General features: G+C 46.4%; 1 long non-coding RNA gene across 3 annotated transcripts in view; it reads left to right on the forward strand.

Moving 5' to 3' along the window:
• LOC140843721 (uncharacterized) overlaps nt 1-23,699 on the forward strand; it is a 35,775-nt gene that overhangs the window by 9,687 nt on the left and 2,389 nt on the right. Inside the window, exons 2-4 of one of the 3 annotated variants that reach the window (XR_012121720.1) lie at nt 10,172-10,355; nt 21,660-21,750; nt 22,854-23,158. This is a non-coding gene — a long non-coding RNA (uncharacterized lncRNA). Of the gene's footprint in view, nt 1-10,171; nt 10,356-21,659; nt 21,751-22,766; nt 23,159-23,699 lie in introns of those variants that run through there. The other 2 variants (XR_012121718.1, XR_012121719.1) reach the window with 2 other exon arrangements.

Below are 23,699 nucleotides of genomic sequence, written 5' to 3' on the forward strand. Positions count from 1 at the left end.
TCCTGTGTTCTGACGGGCCACTGAGACCCTAGTTCAAACTAGCAATAAAGACCTGTTTAGCTCTTGCATCTCGTGACTGAGCCTGGTGACTGCAGCTCCACACGGGGGACTCAAGGAAACGGGGCACAACAATATATTATAATAAAAAATTCAAGAAGACAAAGATAAACTTGAAAGCAGAAAGAGAGAAGTAACTTTTCCCATACAAGGGATACTCAATAAGATTATTGATTAGAATAAGATTAACTTTGGAGGCCAGAGACAGTGGACCTATATATTCAAAGTACTAAAAGAAAAGGAAAACCTGTCAGCCAAGAATCTTATATCCAGTAAAACTGTCCTTCAAGAGTGAGGAAGAAATTAAGACACTTCCAGGTAAACAAAAACTGAGGGAGTTAATTTCCACTAGACCTGCTCTGCAGGAAACGTTCCCTGGAGTCCTGCAACGTGAATGGAAAGGATACTACTAGACAGTAACTCAAAACCGTATGGAGAAATAAAACTCTCAATAAAGGTAAAAACACAGGAAATTATAAAGCTAGTATTATTGTAACAATAGTTTATAACTCTACTTTTTGTTTTCTATGTGATTTAAGAGACTAATGTGTATAAAATAATTATTAGTTTGTGTTTGGGGGCACAAAGTATATAAAGATTTAATTTTGTGATGTCAACAACTGAAAGGAGTGGGGACAGATGTAAAGGAGCAGAGTTTTTGTATATTTTAGAAGTTAAGATGGTAGAAATTCCAATTCATTTTATAACTTTAGGATGTTAAATGTAATCCCCATGTTTATACAACTACAAAGAATTAGCAATAGCATATACACAAAAGAAGGCTAATGCAGGATATGAGGGACAAAAAAAGCCACAAGACAGAGAATACAAAAAGTGCAATAGCAGAAGGAAGTCCCTCCTTATCAGTAATTACTTTAAACATAAATGGATTAAACTCACCAATAAAAAAAAACAAGTTGGAGAATGGATAAAAACATATGATCCAACCATATGCTGTGTACAAGGGACTCACTTTAGATCTAAAGACATAAATAGATTGAGAGTCAAAGGATGGAAGAAGACAGCCATGCAAATACTAACCAAAAGAGAACAGAGGTGGTGCTACTTATATCGAATAAAATTGACTTTAAATCAAAAAGGGTTACCAAAGACAAGAACACTACATATTAATAAAAGGTTCAACACAGCAAGAAGATAAAACAATTATAAACATTTATATACCTAATAACAGATTGAAAAATGTATAAAGCAAAAACTGATAGAATTGAAGGGAGAAACAGACAGTTCTAAAATTTGCACATTTCAACACCACACTCTAAGTAATGGGTAGAACAACCATATAGAAGATGAGTAAGGAATTAGAGGATTTAACACAATAAACAACAAAATCTTCATACATATACAGAACATTGTACCCAATATCAACAACATATACATTCTTCTCAAGTGCACATGAGATATTTTACAGGACAGACCATATATTAGACCACAATTTAAGTCTCAATAAATTTAAAAACTAGTTATCATACAAAGTACATCTTCTCCAAACAGGATGAAGTTAGAAATCAACAGCAGAAGTAAAGTGGAAAACTCACAAATATGTGGAAATTAAGCATACACACTTAAAGAACCAATGGTTCAAACAAGAAACCACAAAAGCCATTAGAAAATACTTAGAGATGAATGCAAACAGAAATACAACTACCAAAACTTATGTAATGCAGTGAAAGCAGTGTTAAGGGAGAAATTTAGCTATGCATATTCACAGTTTTTAAAAAAAGGGATCTCCAAATAACAACCTAACTTTACAACTGAAGAAACTAGAAAAAGAAAAACACACTAAACACAAAGTTAGCAAGAGGGAAGAAATAATAAAGATTACAGCAGAGATGGATGAAATATAATAGAAAAATAATAGAGACAATCAATGATAACAAAAGTTGGTTCTTCAGAAAGATAAACAAAATCAACAAACCTTTAACTATATGGATTAAGGGAAAAAGAAGACTCAAATTAGTCAGTCATGAAAAACCCACAGCAAACATCATACTCAATGGTGAAAGACAGAAAGCTTTTCCTCTAAGATCTGGACCAAGGCAAGAATATTCACTTTCACCACTTTCATTCAACATATTATTAAAGTCCTAGACATAACAATTAGGTAGGAAAAAGAACAGGCATCCATACTGGAACTGAAGAATGGAATAGAACAGTTGAAGAGAATACAGAACCCAGAAAAAACTCTCACACATATGGTCAAATGATTTTTGGCAAGAGTGCTAAGACCACAAGAGAAAACAGTGCTCAACGTCACTAATAATTAGGGGCATGCACATCAATGCTACAATGAGATACCATTGCAAACCTATTAGGATGCCTACTATTTAAAAAAAAGAAAGAAAAGAATGAATATTGGCAAGGATACAGAGAAACTGGAACTATTGTGCACTGTTAGTGGAAATGTAAAATGGTATAACCACTATGGAAAACAACACATCTGTTCCTCAAAAAATTACAAATAATCTGAGAATTCCACTTCTGGATGTATACTCAAGAGTTGAAAGCAGGTTCTCCAAGACATATTAGCACACCCATTTTCATAGCAGCATTATTCACAGTAACTAAAATGTGGAAGCAACCCAAGTGTCCCTCAAGAGGTGAATGGGTAAGTAAAATGTGGTCCATTCATAGAATGGGATACCATTCAGCCTTAAAGAGGAAGGAAATTCTGATATATGCTACAACGTGGATGAATCTCAAGGACATCTTGCTAAGTGAAATAAGACTGTCAGAAAAAGACAAATACTGTATGATTACACTTACATGAGTACTTAGAGTCATCAAAATCATAGAGACTAAAAGTAGGATGGGTGCTAGGGGCTGGGACCAGAGGGAGTGCTGGGTGATTGCTTAATGGGGACAGACCTTCGGTTTTATAACATGAAAAGAGTTCTGGGGATGGACTGCAATGACGACTGTATAACATTATGAATGTATATAATACCACTGAACTATACTCCTAAGAATTGTTGAGCTGATAAATTTTATGTTACATGTATCTTACCACCATATATATTTTTTAAAGCTATTGTTTCAGTGAGGCCAACCTTCCTTGACCTTCCTATCACCACCCTCACAGTTTCCCCTGTATTCCTTTATTTTTATCTTCAGTATTCTTACCATTTCACACCCCATCTTCTTAGTTTTCTGTACTGGATGTGTTTCCCCCTAGAATGTAAGACAAGGATTGGTGTTGGTTTTGTTCATGGCTGTATCCCAGCCCTCGAATGCCCTGACACATAGAAATTTTCAATAAGTATTTGTTTATAATAGCTTTATTGAGATATAAGTCACGTATCATGCAGTTCACCCACTTGCAGTGTATAACTCCGTGACTTTAGCACATTCACGGGTCTATGCGGCCACCACCCTTGGACGCCAGAACATTTCATCAGCTCAGAAATAGCCCCCAACCCATCAGCAGTCAACCCCCCCACCCCCGTGGCCCACAGCCCAGCCCCCTAGCCGGAGACAGGCACCGCTGCTCTCTGTGTCCACAGATGCACATAAGTGGAACCACACAGTTGGTGGTCTTCCACCACCAGCTTTCACAGGCAGATTGTCCAAGCTCACTCATTTAGCTTGAATCAGCACTTCATTCTCATTTTACCTTTTTCCTCCCCACCTTGCCGTTAGGGTTCTGCACACCATCTTTTATCCAGCCCGGCTCAAATTTCACCTCCTTTGCTAATCCTCCCTGATGTAGAGCACCAAAATCTGAGGTGCCTGACGTAGGATCACATTGCTCTTTCAGAAACAGACATTTGGCTTCCTGTCCAACAGAGAAAGGTACAGCTTGCTCAATAAATCTTAAGGACTGAACTATTTACTCTCCGGAGACTGTGGTTCCTAGTTTTCTTTAACTAGGGTTGATTTCCCATGGTGTTGCTCGTGGAAGATAATTCAGTCTCCTAGCCAATACACCTGACAGTCAAACTCACTTTACTCCCGCCACCAAGCGGCAAGAGGCAAGCATGACAGCGATTCACACCAGAGAGACCAGACCCCAGGTGGATGAAGAAACGGAGGCATATTCTGCCATTTCTGTGCGTGAAGAGCAAGGACTTACCTTCCCTGCAGAGTGTGGCGTGCCTGCTTCTGCTAAGGGCATTTCAGAGGCAGAGTTGGGCTTTGTGAACTTGGTGAGAGGTTGTCTGCACCTTTTCCAACCACTTACAGATCAGGCTGATCATTAGAATCACCTGTGGGTATTTAAAAACTATAGCTACCTGTGGATAAAATGAGAGTTCCTGTGGCCAGGATTCTCATCTGGCCCTGGTTGACTAGCTCACTGCACACCTGTGGGCAATACATGGCTGTTGACTCTATAAAAAGAGCTCCACCCAGTGCTCTGGGTATGACATGGTGGCATGGCTGCAAGGTTGCAGGAGAGCAGAGCAGAGGCTGGAGTGGTGGAGGTGCCTAGGACAGAGGCCCAGAGGATGGCTGTGCAGGATGACTGTGCAGAGAGGTCCAGTGGACAGCTGTGTGGGATGACTGTATGGGACAGCTGTGCAAGCAGAGAGGCCCAGAGGACGACTGTGCAGACAGAGGGGCCCAGAGGACGGCTTGTGTGGGATGGCTGTGCAGAGAGGCCCAGAGGACGGCTGTGCAGACAGAGGGGCCCAGAGGACGGCTTGTGTGGGATGGCTGTGCAGACAGAGGGGCCCAGAGGCAGAGATGGGCTTGCTGCATGCAGACTTGCTCTGAGTGAACGGGATTTTAGTGACTGACCTGCCACCTGGAAATAAAGTTGGGTATAACCCTTTCACCCCAAGAATGCTTTACTGTCATTTTCTTTGGTCACATTGAATCCATAGCAAACTTGCCCGGGGCTGAAACCCATTGGCAAGACACTACCAGAGCCCCATCTTAACCTGCTGCATCAGAATCTCTGGGGTTGTGACCTAGTCCTCTGAATTTTAAAAATCACCAGCAGGTGGGAACCCACCATGCTGATCTGTAAGCTCCTGGAGGGCACAAGCTGGATGTTCATGTTCCCGTGCCACAGCACCTGCCCCCACATGGCCAGCGCACCCAGCACAGAAAGCCCATGAGTGCCGATGGAATGAATGTGTGCCTGGCCAAGCACTGCAGACAGCTTTACAAAAGGGCTTTACAATTGAGGTGAAATTCATGTACATAAAATTCACTGTTTCAAAGTGCACAATTCACTGGCATTTAGTACATTCATAATGTGTACAACCACCATCTCTATATAGTTCCCAAAATTTTCATCCCCCCAACGAGACCCCATCCCCGTTAGGCAGTTACTCCCCAGCAGCCCCTGGCCACCACTAATCTACTTTCTGACTCCATGTTTCATATAAATGGAATCATATATGTGTCCTTTTGTGTCTGGCTTCCCTCTCTGAGCCTAATGCTTTCAGGGTTCATCCAGGTGGTAGTGCACATCAGTGGTCCACTCCTTTTTGTGGCTGAGTAATACTCTGCTACCTGGATATGCCAGCTTTGTTCATTCATCCATTGATGACATGTAAGGCAGTTTTAATATGCACCTCTGTAAAGCCAGCTAGCGGAGGATTCACCACACAGGACCACTCTCTGAATGAACCTGAGGAGCACTTATCTTGCTCATTCGCGGGTGCTTTGATCCAGCCTACACAAGGCTTTTTTCTGACTTAGGGGAGTGTGACAGCTGTGGCCATTTCTATGGAAATGCAGTTAGCCTCAGAAGCTGCTCTTGAGGGAAACCTCAGGGAAAAGGTTTCCAGAAAGACCTATATATTCAAACTTTCCCAATCGCTTTGATTTGAGCCTCAAAATCCTATGGTAGCCCAGGATCCTCTGCAGAAGGGCTAATCTCTCCCTTGTCGCCGGTGTCTTGCCGGTGAGCTGCCTTGCCACTGTGGCTGCTGCGCCATGGCCAGGCCTCAGCGTCGCGGGCCCATGGCCTCCCAGGACAGGCCTGCCAGCCCCGGGGCACTCTCACCACTGCCCTCCCGCAGGTCACTGCTCACAGGTTTTGAGTTGACACACTGGTCCACAAGCCCAGGAACCTATTAAATAAGAACGTCACAGGAAAACTTGAGGACATTATCCTGAGACCCCTGACCCTTTCATAGAATAAAGAAAATACGTACCCTCATTTCCTCTTGTCTTCAGGATTCCTGTGGGTGTGAGGCCCTTGAAACACAGAACTGGTCAAAACGAGGTAAAGTACACCTTGTGGTCAGGTGCATTTCTCCTGGGCACCCATGTGTGGCTGGAGCCCCCAGAAGAGCCATTGCATCAGAGCCCAGAATTCTGTGGTTCGCTCTGCAGCAGTGTTACTGAGAATATAGCGCATACGAGGCCCTGCCCCAGGGCACAGAGTGGTGACCAGCACAAGTCCCTGCTCCCATAACCTGCCACTGGCAGTTGTCACCAACATAGCAGGCAAGGACTATGGGCCTCTGGGGTCGGTGCCTCCCCCACCTCAGCCTCCCTACCTGCCATGCCACACGGATGGTAACACTGTCAGGGTGGTGGCTGCTGGACTGGAAACCCATAGCCCTGTTACAGGGGGTTTGCTGTGCATAGAGGCCTTGTGGCCTTGACTCTTCCCATCCCACACTCAGCCCGCAGCACAGAGAAGTGGGCACCTGAGTTGCAGGCAGACAGTCTGCAAGCTGGGTGGGATCTACAGGGAAGCTGGGGCCCCATGAGAGGAGGCAGAGGTAATGACCCTCAGTCCTGGGGTCCAGAGCAGGACTGAGCAGTCAGCAGAACATAGACCATGTCCCCAGGCCACAGCAGGGCAGTGACAAGCTGCGTCCTTGGTTGTGCAGAAGAGACAGTGCACAGATGCTGGGAGAGAGGGGGTCAGAGACCCCGGGAGGGAGACAGAGTCCCTGTAGGCCTTGGGTCCAGGCCTTTTCCTCCCTGCTGAGTCCCTACAGCTGACGGCCCTTCTCTAGAGCTGCCTTGACCGTGTCCCTGTGCCTTGATCAAACGGTGTCCCCAGGAGCCTTTAGCCTTCAGAGAGAGGGCAGCACATCTGGCGCGCATCCTCCAAGACCCTCCCTTTCCCTCTGACACTTACCTTTCAGACTGAACCTTCTTTGTTGAGAATCAACCTCCCCAAATTAAGTCACCCAAATTCCCAAGTTAGCTGAAAAACCATTTTTCTTGCAAACGTTACATGAACATAATTTAATGTAAGGCATAAACTAATAAACTAAGGACCATATATTGTAGCAGTAGCACAGTAAAAAGCAATCCACTACAAGGGACAAAGGAATAGTATTTTAGCCCAGGGGAAAAGAAAATAAAATAGAGGTGAGATATAAGTTACATTCTGCACATAAATAACTTTAAAGAGAAATAATAAAGATGACTTCCATAACCTTTAATATATTTGGGGAGAGATCATGTCATTGTAGTAAAATAAGGTGATAAGTTTAGCTGAATTTTTTTTTTTTTTTATCACAGTTAAGTAGTTTCTTAACAAAGACACAAGAGGCAAGAGTCATTTTACAGGGATCTTGAGATTCTGGGGATATGCAGAATTTCTTTCCACCCGAGTGACATGGATTTCAGCAGGGCAAATAAAACCGCTTCCATCCGAAAGGTGACTAGTGATCATTAACATTTTAAAACTCCTTTTAAAATCTCATCAAATATATTAACCCAAACATGTATGGTCAGTTAATATACTATAAAAGACCCATGGACATACAATGGGGAAATGACAGCCTCTTCAACAGATGGTGCTGGCAAAACTAGACAGCTCATGTAAGAGAATGAAACTGGATCACTGTTTAACCCCATATACAAAAGTAAATTCGAAATGGATCAAAGAGCTGAATGTAAGTCATGAAACCATAAAACTCTTAGAAAAAAACATCGGCAAAAATCTCTTGGACATAAACATGAGCGACTTCTTCATGAACATATCTCCCCAGGCAAGGAAAACAAAAGCAAAAATGAACAAGTGGGACTATATCAAGCTGAAAAGCTTCTGTACAACAAAGGACACCATCAATAGAACAAAAAGGCATCCTACAGTATGGGAGAATATATTCATAAATGACAGATCTGACAAAGGGTTGACATCCAAAATATATAAAGAGCTCACGCACCTCAACAAACAAAAAGCAAATAATCCAATTAAAAAATGGGCAGAAGAGCTGAACAGACAGTTCTACAAAGAAATTCAGATGGCCAACAGACACATGAAAAGATGCTCCACATTGCTAATCATCAGAGAAATGCAAATTAAAACCACAATGAGGTATCACCTCACACCAGTAAGGATCCCCACCATCCAAAAGGCAAACAACAACAAATGTTGGCTAGGTTGCGGAGAAAGGGGAACCCTCCTACACTGCTGGTGGGAATGTAAATTAGTTCAACCATTGTGGAAAGCAGTATGGAGGTTCCTCAAAAAGCTCAAAATAGAAATGCCATTTGACCCAGGAATTCCACTCCTAGGAATTTACCCTAAGAATGCAGCAGTCCAGTTTGAAAAAGACAGATGCACCCCTATGTTTATTGCAGCACTATTTACAATAGCCAAGAAATTGAAGCAACCTAAGTGTCCATTAGTAGATGAATGGATAAAGAAGATGTGGTATACATATACACAGTGGAATATTATTCAGCCATAAGAAGAAAACAAATCCTATCATTTGCAACAACATGGATGGAGCTAGAGGGTATTATGCTCAGTGAAATAAGCCAGGTGGAGAAAAACAAGTACCAAATGATTTCACTCATATGTGGAGTATAAGAACAAAGAAAAAACTGAAGGAACAAAACAGCAGCAGAATCACAGAACCCAAGAATTGACTAACAGTTAACAAAGGGGAACGGACTGGGAAGGATGGGTGGGAAGGGAGGAATAAGGGAGGGGAAAAAAGAAAGGGGGCATTATGATTAGTATGTATAATTTGGGGGGCAAGGGGAGGGCTGTGCAACACAGAGAAGACAAGTAGTGATTCTACAGCATCTTAGTACACTGATGGACAGTGACTGTAATGGGGTCTGTGAGGGGAACTTGGTGATGGGGGGAGTCTAGTAAATGTAATGTTCCTCATGTAATTGTAGATTAATGATACCAAAATAAAAAATAAGATTAAAAAAATTTCATCAAATAATATACTATTTAGCAATAACAAATCACGAACTATTGATACGCACAAGTTGGGTGACTCTACCCCGAGTGAATGAAAGCCAGTCCTGAAGGTCATGAAGGGTCTGATTCTGTTTATGTAACATTCTTGAGATGGAAAATTATGTAAATGGAGAACAGGTGAGTGCCTGGGTCAGGGATTGAGGGAGGGATTGGAGGGAGGAGCGTGTGGTTATAACAGAAGGGACCCTGTGGTGGCGGATATGTGACCCTACCCATGAGACCAAACCCACAGGTCTGAGTGCCCACACATGCATAAATGAGCATGTGCAGAATTGGGGAAATAAGAGTAAGGTGGGTGGTTTGGACCCCTGTCGATAGGTCAGTATCAGTGTCAGCGTCTGAATATCCCGACTGTGGTGCTGTGCTGGAGCTCTGCAGGACACTTGCTCTTGAGGGGAGCAGAAAATGATACGTGGGATCTCTCTGTGAGTCTAATTATCTCACAATAAGAAATTTCATCTTTAAAAAGGGGGATAAGAGTCTCCCTGGAGTCCAGCCCTCCTGGGCACCCACATCAGCCGGCCACGCAGGTAAGAGGGGAGGCTGAGTAGTCCTTCGGATTCTGCTCTTGGCGCTCACTGGGGTAGAACCCCATGCGCTGCCCTGCGTGTGCCCAGGCTGTCACAGGGCCGCTCGCCCGCTCACAGGAGGCTGACCACAGACCCAGGGCAGGCAAGGGGCCAGCCTGCCCCTGCCCGTGGCCAGGGCTGCTATCCCTTACCTCTCAGATAGTCTTCAGCTTACATTGGGAGCATTTTGCCAGCATTTCCAACTTTGTTACTGTTACTGCAGCCACCATTGCTTTCCTCTGTTTTGGTCTGTACTTGAGTATGAAGGAGGCCGTGTAAGTGAAGGGTCAGGGCGTTGTCTTACCTGGGGAGGAAGGGGAGAGGAGAGAAGAGGCTGGGCCGGGCTGGGGGTCCTGGAGCTCATGGGATTGTCTGTCATCCCCAGGACCCAGAGCAGGGGCTCCCTCGGCGCAGGACAGGCTGGGAAGGCATAGACACCATGCCAGAGAATTCGGAAATGAGGAGACACAGAAGGGAGAAAACGAAAAGGAGAAGCACTCACTCTCCAGTTGCCCGGAGAAACCCGCGCTTAACCTTACAGAGCATTTCCTCACCTTTGAAAAATGTGGGTGAGTGAGAATTCGGCTTTGATTCCCTCATTTCCCACTTAACATTACATTACGAATGTTTCCCCATGACTAAGTTTTAAAATAACTTAGGATTTCTCAGCTGCTGCCTACAGCTCTTCCCAGCGGGGCCTTGGCGGGATTTCAGAATCTGCACCACTGGGTGGAAGTCCTGTGCGGAGATTTCTTCTATCTAATAAGCACAGTGTGATGAGGACAAGTTGACTGGGAAATGCACTTGCCTCCCAACCACAGCGTAGGATCTGTCAGGGTAATAAATTATACTCCTGCTCCACTCAGTTTTATGCAGTGGAAGTATGGGTGTTCGTGCAAAACTTCTCTTTTGCAGGGAGAGGAATGGTTTGTCTTTAAACTTATCTGAATTTTAAAAAGTTATTTCTTAATCTCTTGGCACATTTGGCTTAACTGATGACTCTGAGTGTGCTGAGGGTTTTATGGCTTCTTAAAATTGTCAGAAGCCATCGGACCTTTACGTGGGGTCACACCAGGTCGGTGGTGAATCCCCTTCGGCCAGGAACTCCCAGAACAGAAACAGGACGGAGGTGTTTATGGGAAGCTGGAGGGCTCATGGGGGCAGAGTACTGCTGCTTCTCTTAAGTTCTTCTGTGACATTTTGTTTGTATCTTGTGAATATATTAACTTTAAATAAAAATACGGGGAAAGATGCCTTCAATTCGGTCTTGAAAGTCACGGGGTGTAAATTTTGATTTACAGAAATGTAGCAAGGCTTATGTTTCTCTTTGGTGCAGAAGCAGGTTATGTGTTCGCCGAGAGATGTTTCTGGTGTTCTCAGGCTGGCCTTTTGACTCCAACATGTGGTTTCTTGAAGTTTTTATTTTTTAAGTGCCTTCAATATAACATAGTAATTTTTCTGCCTGTAAAACTGTTACGAGTACCTATGATGGGATAAAATGTTTTCATGGTTCTAAGTATTCAACAAAATCCCCATGACTTCCAGAGGCTCTACTACCCTCCCAACAAGCTCATGCCCTTCACCACCGCCACCTTCTGCGACTTTCTCACAACAACTTGGGGAGCGAGGCTTCTGGGAAGGGCTTTGGGCTCTTCCCAGGAGATTCAGAAGGGTGTTTCGAGGAGGGGCCATCTTCAGTCCCAGACAAGGCTGGGAAGATCGCCCCCCGTGGCCCACCATCCCCCCCTGCGGGCACCCGGAGCTGCATAACCAGCTGCTTCCTCGGCATCGGATCACGCTTGTCTGAACTCGAATTTGCAACTTTCCTCCTCTGCTCAGTCACCTCAGTAGACAGCAGCCCCGCCCCCCAGCAGCCCAGGCAGTCGGGGACATTGATGCCTTGCTTTTTCTCACTGGCTCTCCGACTCCCTCACGGCATCAAAGCGTCCGGTTGAGTGTCCCAACCCTGCGGGCTGCCCTGCATCACCGTCAGAGACACCTTAGTCCAGGCCTCCGTCCTCTGTCCCAAGCACCCCGCCCCCCGGGCTTCCTGCTTCTACTTTCACCCTAATGGCATTCACCTCTCGTATAGCCGCTGCCGAAACCAGAAATCCGACCACGTCACCTGCCCGCTTAAAACTTCCTGGCAGCTTTACATCAGTCGAGGTCTAACCAAGAAAGCAGACCGCCTTCAGGCCTGTATAGCCAAGGGAGTTTAAGGCGGAGAGTTGTTTACACAGAGGTGAGGCAATCAAGAGGCACCTGGACAACAGCAAGATCGACTGCCACCCTTAGGCCAGAGGGACAAGAGGCAGAAGCCGGGCGGCTCTGAGGCTCCCCCAGATTCCTTAGCTTGGTCCCCAGCCCTGGTACCTAGAGCAGTGCTGGCAAATAGGCGCTCAGCAAACGTGGGTCAGCAGGCCAGTTGAGTGGCAGAACTGGCTTTCCCACCTGGCACCTCCCTTCCGGATGTCCTGCACACATGTGGAAGGGCTGATGGCGGTGCAGCAGCCCCCTTTCGCAGGCCGAGGCCCCCCACCTGGGACTGCGTGGCCTCGCGTCAGACAAGCTTGCACCTGAATGCTGTATGAGCTTGGTCTGCTTCTGCCTCCTCATCCATGAAAGAGGGACTGTAATAACCATGGCTGCCGAGAAGGGCTGGTGTGGGGTCCCCTAGGTGTGTCCAGCCTGGGGCTGTGCCGTGGGCCTGGGGGTCCCTGAGGCACTGGGTGCCTAGTCTCCCCGTGGCACTGAGCCGTGGGCCTGGAGTAACTGCTGGGCAAAGAGGGGCAGCTTGAGCCTTGGGAGCGGCTGTCTCCTCATACGAGCTGCTGTGGTCTGGGCAACGCTCGGTGGGACCACAGAACCTACACGGTGTTCTTCCCTCTGACTCAGAACACCCAGCTGTGCACAACTGGCATGTGGAGTATTTCAGAGCCGGATGCCATGGGGTGGCAATGTCTATTAGCCGTTGCCTTTGCACCTGCACATTCTGCCTGGACCCAGGCCCTTCTCTGCTAGGTGCTTCTGTGCCTATGAGCTCGAGGAAGCCTGTGCTGGTCAGCATGGATTTTTACATTTAAAACCCCTTGTTATGGGTTGACTGTCTGATTTCGAAATTTATTCCAGAAACTGGATTGAATGTAGAAGAGATCATTTTGAAATCTTTTAGCTAATCAGTCAGCCTCACTACTCTGTATTTTGGAAGTGCACACATATGGTAAAAAACCAAGTGGAGTTCCTGGAGCAGGTTCTCAAACGCGTCAGTTTTCCTGAGGAGAAACAGATGTGCCTCCCTCCATCAAGAGGACAGAGGTGGGGGTGGCACATTTCTCTCTGAGCTCCCCTGGGACCGCCCTGTGTCCCTAGGTGTCATGCCAGCCTGGGGATCCAGATCAGGGCCTGTCAGTGGAGGATTCACTAGTCACAGAGCCTAGATAAGTGGCCTTTATATAAATGATTTTTTGGAAGAAATTTGTCTGATTGGGGAATTGTTTATCTAAAACTACACTTGTGTCATCCTTTGTACGGTTTGAAGTTGCTGTTTTGCTTTGTCTCTTCCCCAAAAATATAAGTTCCATGTGTTTAGAACTTTTGTGCTATTCCTCTAGCCAACAAGAAGCTGTTGAATTAACTATTAAATGAACTGTTCTCAAATCAATAAATGGAAAATATGGGAAAGACACCTTGCAAAGAAGAGAATACAATGAAAACCTGAAATTTAAGTTAACTCCTTTCATGATATAGTGAGACTATATAAATAGCTTGTTTTTTCCTACAGTCTTAGATCTGTGGCCACTTTGGATGGAGCTGAAGTCCCAAACTTTCTTTAAAAAATCTTTCCAACAGAGAAAGGCTATCAGAGACCTTTGAATGGGGCACCAGGTCACATGCGGTGCTTGGCTGGACTGTGCAGTGCTGCAGAGACCAGACACTTTCGAGACCCACTGTGGCTCTGCTCCTGCGCCCGAGGAAGCAGACTGAGCAGGTTTCCCCGAGTGTTAGAAATGCACTTTGGTGTGATGCCTTCTCATCCAAACCCCAGCACCAGCGAGGGTTGTAAAATGACCACAGGAACGCTTGTAGTGTGGGAGGATTCCTTCTACCGTAAAATATTTATGGGCCACAGCAGCTTCTTAGGCGTAACACACAGGACATCCACCGAGCGAACCACAGACTGGACATATCAGTCTGCATACTGGAATTAACGTGTTTCTGTTTTGCAAGGAGGTTGTAATTTTGAAGTGAAGTTGAGCCAAGGGGCTTATTTTCTTCTAAATTCCTCACCTATGAAAACTGTCTGCAGAGGGTCTTGGAGGCAGCTCTGCCCACAGAGCTCCAATACTTTGCCTCACAGCCAGGATGACTGAGCCTGCTCCTGATGGCCCTGGCTGGGTGCCCCAACTGCGGGCTCCAGGAGAGGCATGTGGTGCACAAGGAGAGGGTGGGCCACCTGATCCCTGGCCTTGGCTTGGCTTTGAGCCAAGGGCTCAAAGATCTGGGCACTTGGTTCTCAAGTTTTCTGGCAGTGTACTACCTGCACAGTTCTGCGTGGAGAGAGGCCTCCTGTAGCTTGGATGGTTGCTAGCGCAGGGCCCCAGATGCTCACGGCACGTGGCAGCAGTTAAGACAAAGGTGCGAGCGGGCCATCCCCCAGGGCTTCCAGCCTGCCAGCCTCCCACCCCCAGGGCCCCCCTCCTGGGGACCTCGTGAGGCAGGCCCACACGGGAGCACCCACTCTTGAGAGTGCTCTGTTGCTTTTTAAGGCATATTTTGTCATGCCATGCAAAGATGAAGCAGGGGATTGTCAGTGGCTGCAGTTCTGCTCCCACCCAGGCTCGGCCGCCTCTCTCATCAGGAAACTACCGCCAGCCACCCCGTCCAGGGTCTTTACTGGCACAAGGCCAGAGATGGGAGGTCTTGGTAGCAGAGGTTTTGTGCCTGTCAGGACGGCTCCTCCGCAATCCTGTTTGTCCCTGGAGGTTTGGTCCACATGGAGGTCCACGCCACGTGGCACGGGGACTCCACATGTGCTCTGTCAGCCACTGTGACTTGTCACAACTGCCACTCCATTGCCACCATTGAACCATGCTGGTCTTCCACTTTATGATACTGTGTACAGGGGCGCCTTGGAAGGTTGCTGTGGCTGCTAGAAGCTAAAAACTCCTCCCCTCCTCTTGCCCCCGAAACTGCCAGTGACATGGTGAGGAATACAGTCAGAACAGAGGTTTTCTTCTTTTCTTTCTTAGTTTTCTTATTCTTAACCCGACAAGAAAGGAATAGCACTTGATTAATGTGACTGTGGGACAGTAAAAACACAGTTTACACTCTTCACTTATCAAACTACAATGGCCTTCACTAACTGACAGTAGAGTGGACAAGCCATTGAATGTGGGTAACTAATACATGGAAACTTAAATTACACATACATATGCAAAAGTGGGACTACAACAGGGAGATGCCAGATTATATTTAACCTAAAGGGGGCAGCAATTCATTCTCTCCAAGGTTTGGGAACATTCTGTAGGCCTGTGGGGGTGGGCTGTCATGAGATGTGAGTTTGTAAGGTAGAGTAGCAAAGAGCAGATATTAGGAAAAACCTGCCAAATTCAGATTTTAGCAAAGCTCATAAACTCTGATGACACATATTGGAGAGAAGAGAGAAGTGGATAAAATTTTGGTAGCAAATTAGACTGTTAACAGATTCATTTTAATATTCAGACTAGTCAAGAAATTTGCTCTGAACTCCCAAGTAACAAATATAAATGTAAAGTAAAAGTAAATGGTCCAGAGGCCCAAGGAAGAGTGAGGACTCCTCTCTGGCTCTGCTTTAGACCCCGGCCTTTACAGCGAGGAGGCCTGAGATGGCAGGTGCACTTCCACCCCCACTTTGGCAGGGGAGCCGCCCGCACACAGGCAGTATGTGTGAGACATCCTTGCTAGCATGTCAGAACAGCGCAGGTCCCCTTCAGCTCCAGTTCTACAGGAAAAGGTAAGCTGCTTGCAGTCAGGGAGCAGGAAGTTTTTCTGGGCTGTGTGATGAGCTCATTATTTATTTGGGCAAGCTCAAAAAGTAACATGTTACCATGAATTCCTGGGCGCTGCTGGGCGCAGCTGGGCTGGGTGGGAGCCCAGGGGCTCCAGGCACGTGGCCTGTGCTCATTTAAAAATATGATTTGCAGCATCAATAAGAGAACAGCCAGAAGCAGAGGCGCTCAGCTGAGCATTTCGGTCTGAGGAAATAAGATGGTCTCGAGGACATTAGACAGTAACTTCATTTTAAATACTGCCCGCAGATTTCAGATCACTTGAATATTTAAAAGAGAATTGTGGGTGTTTGTGACACTGGTTGATAGAGGATCCAAGGGTTGTGCAGAAAAAAATCCCAAGCACTTGAGCAAGGATGTTTTCAAAGTCTTTCTCCAAGTGAAACCAAACTCCGCTGGTCATCACGGGCCCCAGCGTCTGGCGTTTCAGACGTTTGCAGCCCACCTTCCCACCCTGCCTCATCCTCAGACCACCTGTGTGCTCTATCAATTGAACTTCTTGTTTCTTTCAACCAATTTTCTTTTTGGCATAAATAAATTCATTTAAGATGAAAACATATGCTACAACTGTAAAATTACACCTGTAGTATTTTAGGAATACTCTTAATTTTTAGCACACTTGAATTAACAGCCTAAAATTAGCCTCTGCCCTTTTCTTGGCTGAGACAAGGACCTGAACTGCTTCCACTGCAGTAACCATTGCCTGTATTACATGTTATTGTCTGTGCACTTCCGTTGTGAACATCTTTGCTGAAAGCATTTTTGCCACAATAACTTTTGCCACATACCTAATGGGCTGTTGGCAGTTTACCATAAAAGACTAAAAAAAGAAAGAATGAACTGGTTGACAATTTGGTTTGACAGTTTGGTTTTGTTTCCACATTGATGCCATTCTCCCACTTTTATTTCATATAACCCTCAGCCCTCGTGATGGTCTGTATGACGGCACAGAGTTGAGCCCGTATTTCCTGTAGAACTTTGGAACATCTATCGGCGGACATGGGACAGTGTGCCAAGAACTGACAACCATGTGGAAGGCTTTCCCAACACAATACACAGCTCAGTTCCAGACATGCATCCTTGTCTCTGGAAACTGGTACCTCCCTTAGTGAAGGGAGAAATCTTAACAATAAAAGAAAAAGTACAGTGCTGAGGTAGGGGACAAATCAACAAGCAGGAAAGGTATGATACTATGAACAAAAGACTCTGAAGACAGGTGCCAAGGAACAGCCCACAAAATAAACCAGTTATTTCTGTAGCATTGCCATGAGTCTACACTACACAGTGTGTACATATGCAAGTATTTTTATTACACACTAAAGTCTTCTTAATTTTATTATTCATTTTTAATGTTTCCTTATGTCCTTTTTCATTGCTGTCCCTTTTTAAGTTTTTCATGATTTTTATCTTTCATGATGGGAAAATTGCCTTACGGCCTATAAAGTTATGCAGCAAAAATTTCTTGGGGAAAAAATGCTTGTGACAAAATGCATATGGCATTATCCTCACCTGCCCAGCATTTTGTTTCCATCATGTTTGTGACCCCTCAAATAAGTCCTTTTATTATATGTTGTATAGTCGATGCTTACTGAGGTTTATTGATGCTTAGCTTGTAGTGTCACTAATGGGTCTTGCATGTCCTTTCTTCTTTGGGAATTTCCTAATTTCCTTAGCAGTTCTTTCAGCAAGGGACTGTTACTGGTAAAACTGTCTGTGTTTGAACATGTCTGTATGTCTTTATTTCACTGTAAGAGGGTTTAGCAAGACGTGAACAGTTCTGCATTGAAATTTACTTTCAGCATTTTGAAGCTACTGTCCCATCGTATCTTGGCTTCTATTTTGCAGTTGAAAGTCTGCTGTGCGTGTGTAACTGGGTTTTCCTCGCTTACAGCCTGCAAGTTCATCCCTCTGTCTTTGGTAACCTGCGTTTTCAGGACAGTGTGTTTAGACATGGATTTCTCTTTCTGTGTCCTGCTTGGGATTTATGTTTTCTGAACCCAAGAGTGTATATCTTTAATCAGTTCTGTAAAATTCACAGGCATTTCCTCTGCAGATTGCTTCTCCTCTCTTCTTCCAGATGCTTGTTCAGTGTATGTGGGTTCCCCTCACTAGCTGCGTATCTTCATGTTCTTATGTTGCCTGTCGCCTGCTGCCCTTGGCTCACACCGCCCTCCTCTCCCGCCTCCACTTGGTCCCCATACACACTAATCATCGTCACCTGCTTTTCCTTCCTTGTTCTCCTTATACTTTTATTCCTCCCGAATTACAGCACCCAAAACAATACCTTACTCATTATAGAGGCACAATAAATATTTATTGATTTGATTTAGTTTTTAAGAAATAACAAGCACCCAGAGTTCCACTAAAAAACATTTCCCTGAGAACCTCATAAAAACAAATAGGATCACGTTTATAGACTTCTCCTTTAGGCCTCCTGTATTTTCCGTTGGAAGCCAGCCTGATCTCTTTTAGTCTTGTCCTACTTTATTTTCTGTCCCATGCCTATGAACCAGTGCTTATTTTTATAACTGCATTTATGCTTCCAAGCTCTGACAGACAAATCATTGCCCCAGGCCCCCTCATGGTCACAGGCTTCAACTTCCCTCCTGCCCAAGGAGTAACTCACGCTCCAGCAGGCTCCGGCCTGTCCTCTGCAGTCACTTATTCTGCAATCAAGCCTCTCAAGGGGTTTGTATCTCCAGAGAGAAAAGCCACAAATGCAGTATGTGAAAGCACTTTCTAAACTGAAAGTTTCATACAAATGGTAGGGAATGGTATTTACTCTCTGTGCAAATTTAAAGAGAAAGCAATGAAATAAATGTGGTTTTTTTTCCCCCTACGTGCATTGCTAGCCAGCAGGCTCCTAGCCTACCATGTCTTAGTCCACAGGCTCTCCCAGGGAAGTTTCTGTCCAGGAGCATGGGACTATTCCCAAAGCTGAAAGAAAACCTCTCTTCACAACGTTCCTGGGAAAACTTTCTGCCTTCCACCAGGTTTGGATTTCTAGGGAATCTGGACATCTTATTTCCAGATGTTCTAATTAGACAGTACACTTGGTTTCAAAGTACTGGAAAGTCAGCTCGGAGCCCCCCAGCACCTCCTCCTGAAAGGCCCAGCACGAGGAAAGGCTGTGCTGAGGGAGGGTAAAGGGCAGAATGGCAAGCCCGGGTTTTCAGACAGACACCACTTTGCCATTTGGCTCCGTCCAGCCAAGGCAACGGCTTCAAACTGTTCCTCGGGTCATGCTGAGGTTGGGGGGTCAGAGGAAGGGGAGAGAGGGAGTCTTGCCTGTTGGCAGGCTGCCAGACTGAAGTCCAAACACCTGGGTGCCAGATGGGCCCCGTGTGCAGGGTCTACTGTTGACCTGTGCTTTGCCGTCTGGGACTGGGCTGCCCTGAAGACAGGCGGGCTCAGCCAGCTCCCTTCTGCTGTTCGCTTGCTTCTCTCCCCACCTCCAGGCCTGCTGCACTACTCCTACCTGACAGCTTATTGCCAGCTCGTCAGCTTGGTCCTTTGAACACCAGACCTGGGTGCTAATTTAGATGGTCAGAGTCATGTTATCTTTGTTAAAATCCACTGGAGGAAGACACGGCTGGTCGGTCGGTGCACTCAGATGACGGCCTGCAACTAACAGGCCACGACCAGAAACAAGTAAAGTGAGAAGCTACAGGCCACACTGCCCACAGCCAATGGCCAGGCTCAGGAAAAGTCTGGAATGCTGTGGTGACGCCTTCTCCATCGAAACTCCCTAGGCCAGGATGATTCAGAAGTGAAGGCTGCCCCAGATCTGCTTCTTGTTTGTTGAGCTCCTGTCTCCCTTCAAGAGGCAGTGTCCTTCCTTCCCTCTGGGAGTCTGTGCTTCATTGTCTCCTCTCAGGCTAATGGGGTTTGGAGGAAAGGCAGGCTGGGCTCAAATCTGACCCTGCTGCCCATTGCCGGCTCTGGACATGTTCTGTAATCTCTGTGCTACAGCTCCTGTATCTGAACAAATGAGGCTGGTATAGCTCACCTTGCCAGGGTGCGGGAGGCGTGACACAGAGAGCCCAGCACAGGGCTGACACACACCAGGGGCCCAGGACGCCAGTGCTCTGCCCCTTCCACTGGTCCTTGGGTAGCGCACTGCTGTGTTTTTCTGTCCAGTTGGAATATCGGAAATTTTTTACATAGTTCAGTTCAAAGTGAAACAAGTTTAGAAAAAAAATGGATGTGGCTAATAGTGATACCCATACTCTGCTGGAAAACATCCTCGGAAGGCCTGACACCTGTTCTGGGACCCACATGCTCAGTAACTACCCAGCAACATGAAGAGCCACAGAGGACTCTCCCGTCTCCCTCCACCACAGCGTCTCGGGCAACCCCTGCCAGGCAGCTCTGCACTTCACACTGTGTCTCCCTGGCTGAGGAAAGGAGAAGGAAATGTACTAGTAAAAATGGAAAGAGTAGAAAACAGTTTGATGGTTCCTCAAAAAGTCAAACATAGAGCTACCACCTGATCCAGCCGTTCCAGTCTTAGGGGTCCACTGGAAAGAACTGAGAATGAGGCCTCAATACATGTACACACAGCAGCCAAAGGGGGAAGCAATGTCCATTGCCAGATGAGTAGATAAACAAAGTGTGGAGGGGGTGCACATGGAATATTATTTGGCCCTGAAAAGGAATGGAGCCCTGACATGGGCTCAAGGGTGGATGAACCTTGAAATCATGCTCAGTGAGAGAAGCACACAAGGGCCAAACATTGTGTGCTTTTGTTTATATGAAACATCCAAAAGAGACAGATCCACAGAGACAGGGAGGGGGTTAATAGATTTCAGGGGCTCGGGGAGAGGATGGGGATGATGGTCTCTGGGACTGATGACAGTGTTTGGAACTAATTAGAGGTGGTGGTTGCTCAATACTGTAAACATACTAAACAAAGTTCACTTTAAAATGGTGAATTTCATGTTATGTGGCTTTCATCTAAAAAAAAAAAAAAAACCTTGTAGAACTACAAATCCCACCCCAAAAAAACTAAAGGAAAAAAGTAGATCTGTGTTTGTGTATGAGAGCCGACAAGCACAGATTTTGAGCAGAGCTCTGCCTGCACCATTCCCATGGCTGAGGAGGCCCTCCTCCATGCTCCAAAACCCCACCCCATCAGCCCCCCTCAGTCATGAACTTGCCCAGATCTGAGCTTCTGAAGGGCACTTGGCTGAGCTGCTCTTTTTCTGATTTGCCTTGTTTCACCTTTGAAGTAATTTGGGATCAGCTCTAATATTTTTTGCTCTAGAAAAGTAGTAAAAATTAATTAATCTACAACTGCACCAATAGCAAAAGTTAATAGAAATTTTAATAAAAATACAACCTCAATAAGCTTCCCTATTGTTCTAATAAATGCAATAGTAGTTAGAATTATAGATAAAAAATTAATAAAACAGCTGAGGCTCGGGACCATGAAGCTCAGCGAAAGGGGGACAGTCTCTGCACAGCTTCTTCAGCCAGCGAGGTGAGAGGCTGCCCCCGCAGAGCAGTTCGCCTCTCATACTGTGTGTTGGAGATTTTCTTGAACATTTAACTAGTACTCAGTTGGTGGCTTATTTTGAGTTATTCAGATATTTTTATCCAATACAAAAAAAGCTTGGAAACAACTATAATAGCCAAGTGTCAAAAATACAATGATATGTTCACAGAGGATATAGGTAGGAGAGAGTTTTAAGAAAACTAAAGACACCCTCGGCTTCAAGTGCAGGGAAAAGTGGGGTTTCAGCGTCCGTGAGGCCCTGGTCTCTGGGGGGCACTCCCAGAAGCTGGATGTTGTTTAATGGGCTTTTTTTTCTAACACTGTGACAGAAGCTTGGCACATGAAGGAAACGCTGACCCCAGAGGCAAGAAAAACAGCCCACACGTTCAGGGATGGGAAGCCGCACCTTGTCTCCTCAAGGTGGGTAAAGGATGGTGAGCCAGCGGCAGCTTCTCCATGAAGTGCGGCTTCTCGGGGAAATCGTTGCTCTGCTTTGAGGACACGTGTCAGGGCAGTTCAGAGGCTCCACTGGTCCCACCTCTGCGGGGGAAATGAGGTGGGAATGCCTTTGGCCTAGGTAGTTTTTTCGAAGGTGAGGGGAGCATGGAAGTGAAGGTAATAGAGAAACATTTTTAGTTGGCTTTAATTTAGCCAGTTTCCATCACTAAATGCCAGGCCTGGAATTCAAACGTTGCCAGAAATCAGCGTTCTGCTGTGCTGAGAATATCAGGGAGGTGGAGGGAAGGTGTGATCTACAAGCCACCGCGGGGCTGAACACAGTCAAACTCATGCATCCAGGTGGGGCCCACAGGAGCCTGGCAACGGCCCCAGCCGCCCGCCCTGGGAGCACGCCGTTCCAGCTGTGCAGAGGGCTGGTGTCCCGGGGTGCTGGCGCTGGCTTCCAATGGGGGTCCTGAGCCCTTCCTGTCTTCACTACCTCTCCTGAGTGAGGGGCAATAACCAGCCGTGGAGCTGGAAAGGCTAATTCAGAACGAAGTAGGAGGATGGCTGGCCCCAAACCAGGCAGGCTTCCCTCTGGCCTGTCTGTCCCTGGATGGCCAAGCCCCTGCTCCCGGAGAGGCTCCCTTCTGGGGAGAGATCAGAGCAGGCGCTCCTGGGGCACATTTGAGAAATCTTTTAAAAATTATTATAAGCAATTTCAGCAATGAAAAAAATTGACTTAGAGCATGAAGCCCTGTACCCTTCATCGGCTTGTTCGCCTCCCTCTACCGCATCTTTCTTTGCACAGCATAAGATGTCCCATCTTAGCCACTCGCAGTCCAGCGCAGGGGCATTAAGCATATTCACATTGTGCAGCAGCCTCTCCCTCATCTCCAGTCCTCTCTGTCTTCCCACACTGACCCTCTGTCCCCCTGAGATCCCTCCCTGTCCTCAGCCCCTGTCCCTCACCACCCACTGTCTGTGTCTGTGAACAGACTCCTCCAGGGGCCTCCCACAGTGGAGTCACACGGTGTTGGTCCTTCTGCGACTGGCCCAAGTCACTGAGCATGATTTCACTCCAGGTTCATCCATGCCTCTCCACTGCATTTGGACTCAAGAAGTCTTGACTGCCCAGAGGAAGCCGGTAATCAGTTCACACTGAAGCTGCCTTTACTTAAACAATAATATCAATTTCCCCCAACTGTCTACCAATGTGACCTCACGTGGTCCTTGCAGATCACCTGCTGGCAGGGCTGAGGGGCACTCAGGACATCTGTGCTCACTTGTCATGGGCCAGCAGTGCCTCCACAGGAAGAAGGATTGGTGACAAAGTCTTCTGGTCTGGAGTTTCCCAAAGTGGAGGGCACCGTGCTCCTGGTCCCACGAGATGACTGTAGGTGACGCTCAAGGGTGTGTGTTTTTACTTTCATGGCTGTGTGTTTATCTCAATATACCTTTGAGGAAGAGCAACAGGCTCACCACACTGGATCCCATGGATTTAGTCTTAGGATAGGACCGAGTTAAAAAGTGATTCTATTACAAGTAGATTTAAAGAGAAAAACAGTAGTATGTGGATATGATGTGGCAAGATCTCAATAAGTGAAATGTGGGAGACATCCGTGTAGTGGGCGGGCTGTCTTCTCTGGGGTGTGAGGGGCAGCAAGCTGCCCTTGATACCCAGGGAGGGGCCCACCTGAGGCCTCAGTGCTGCCCGTTAGACACTGGCAGCCCCACAGGGCACCAGCATCAGACAGTCACCCTCTGGGATTAAACAAGGGGAAGTTCATAATCCTGTCTGAACCCAAACAAAAGTGTCCCTGAGCAACTGCAGAAGTACTGCACATCGTCTCGCGGCCTGCAGGACTGCAGCCTGCACCTGGGTAGCATCTTCCCTTCTGAGGCACCCCGTTCTTCCTGACAGTGCCCGA

This window comes from Manis javanica, chromosome 10 (genome assembly GCF_040802235.1).
Source record: "Manis javanica isolate MJ-LG chromosome 10, MJ_LKY, whole genome shotgun sequence".
NCBI classification, from domain to species: domain Eukaryota; kingdom Metazoa; phylum Chordata; class Mammalia; order Pholidota; family Manidae; genus Manis; species Manis javanica.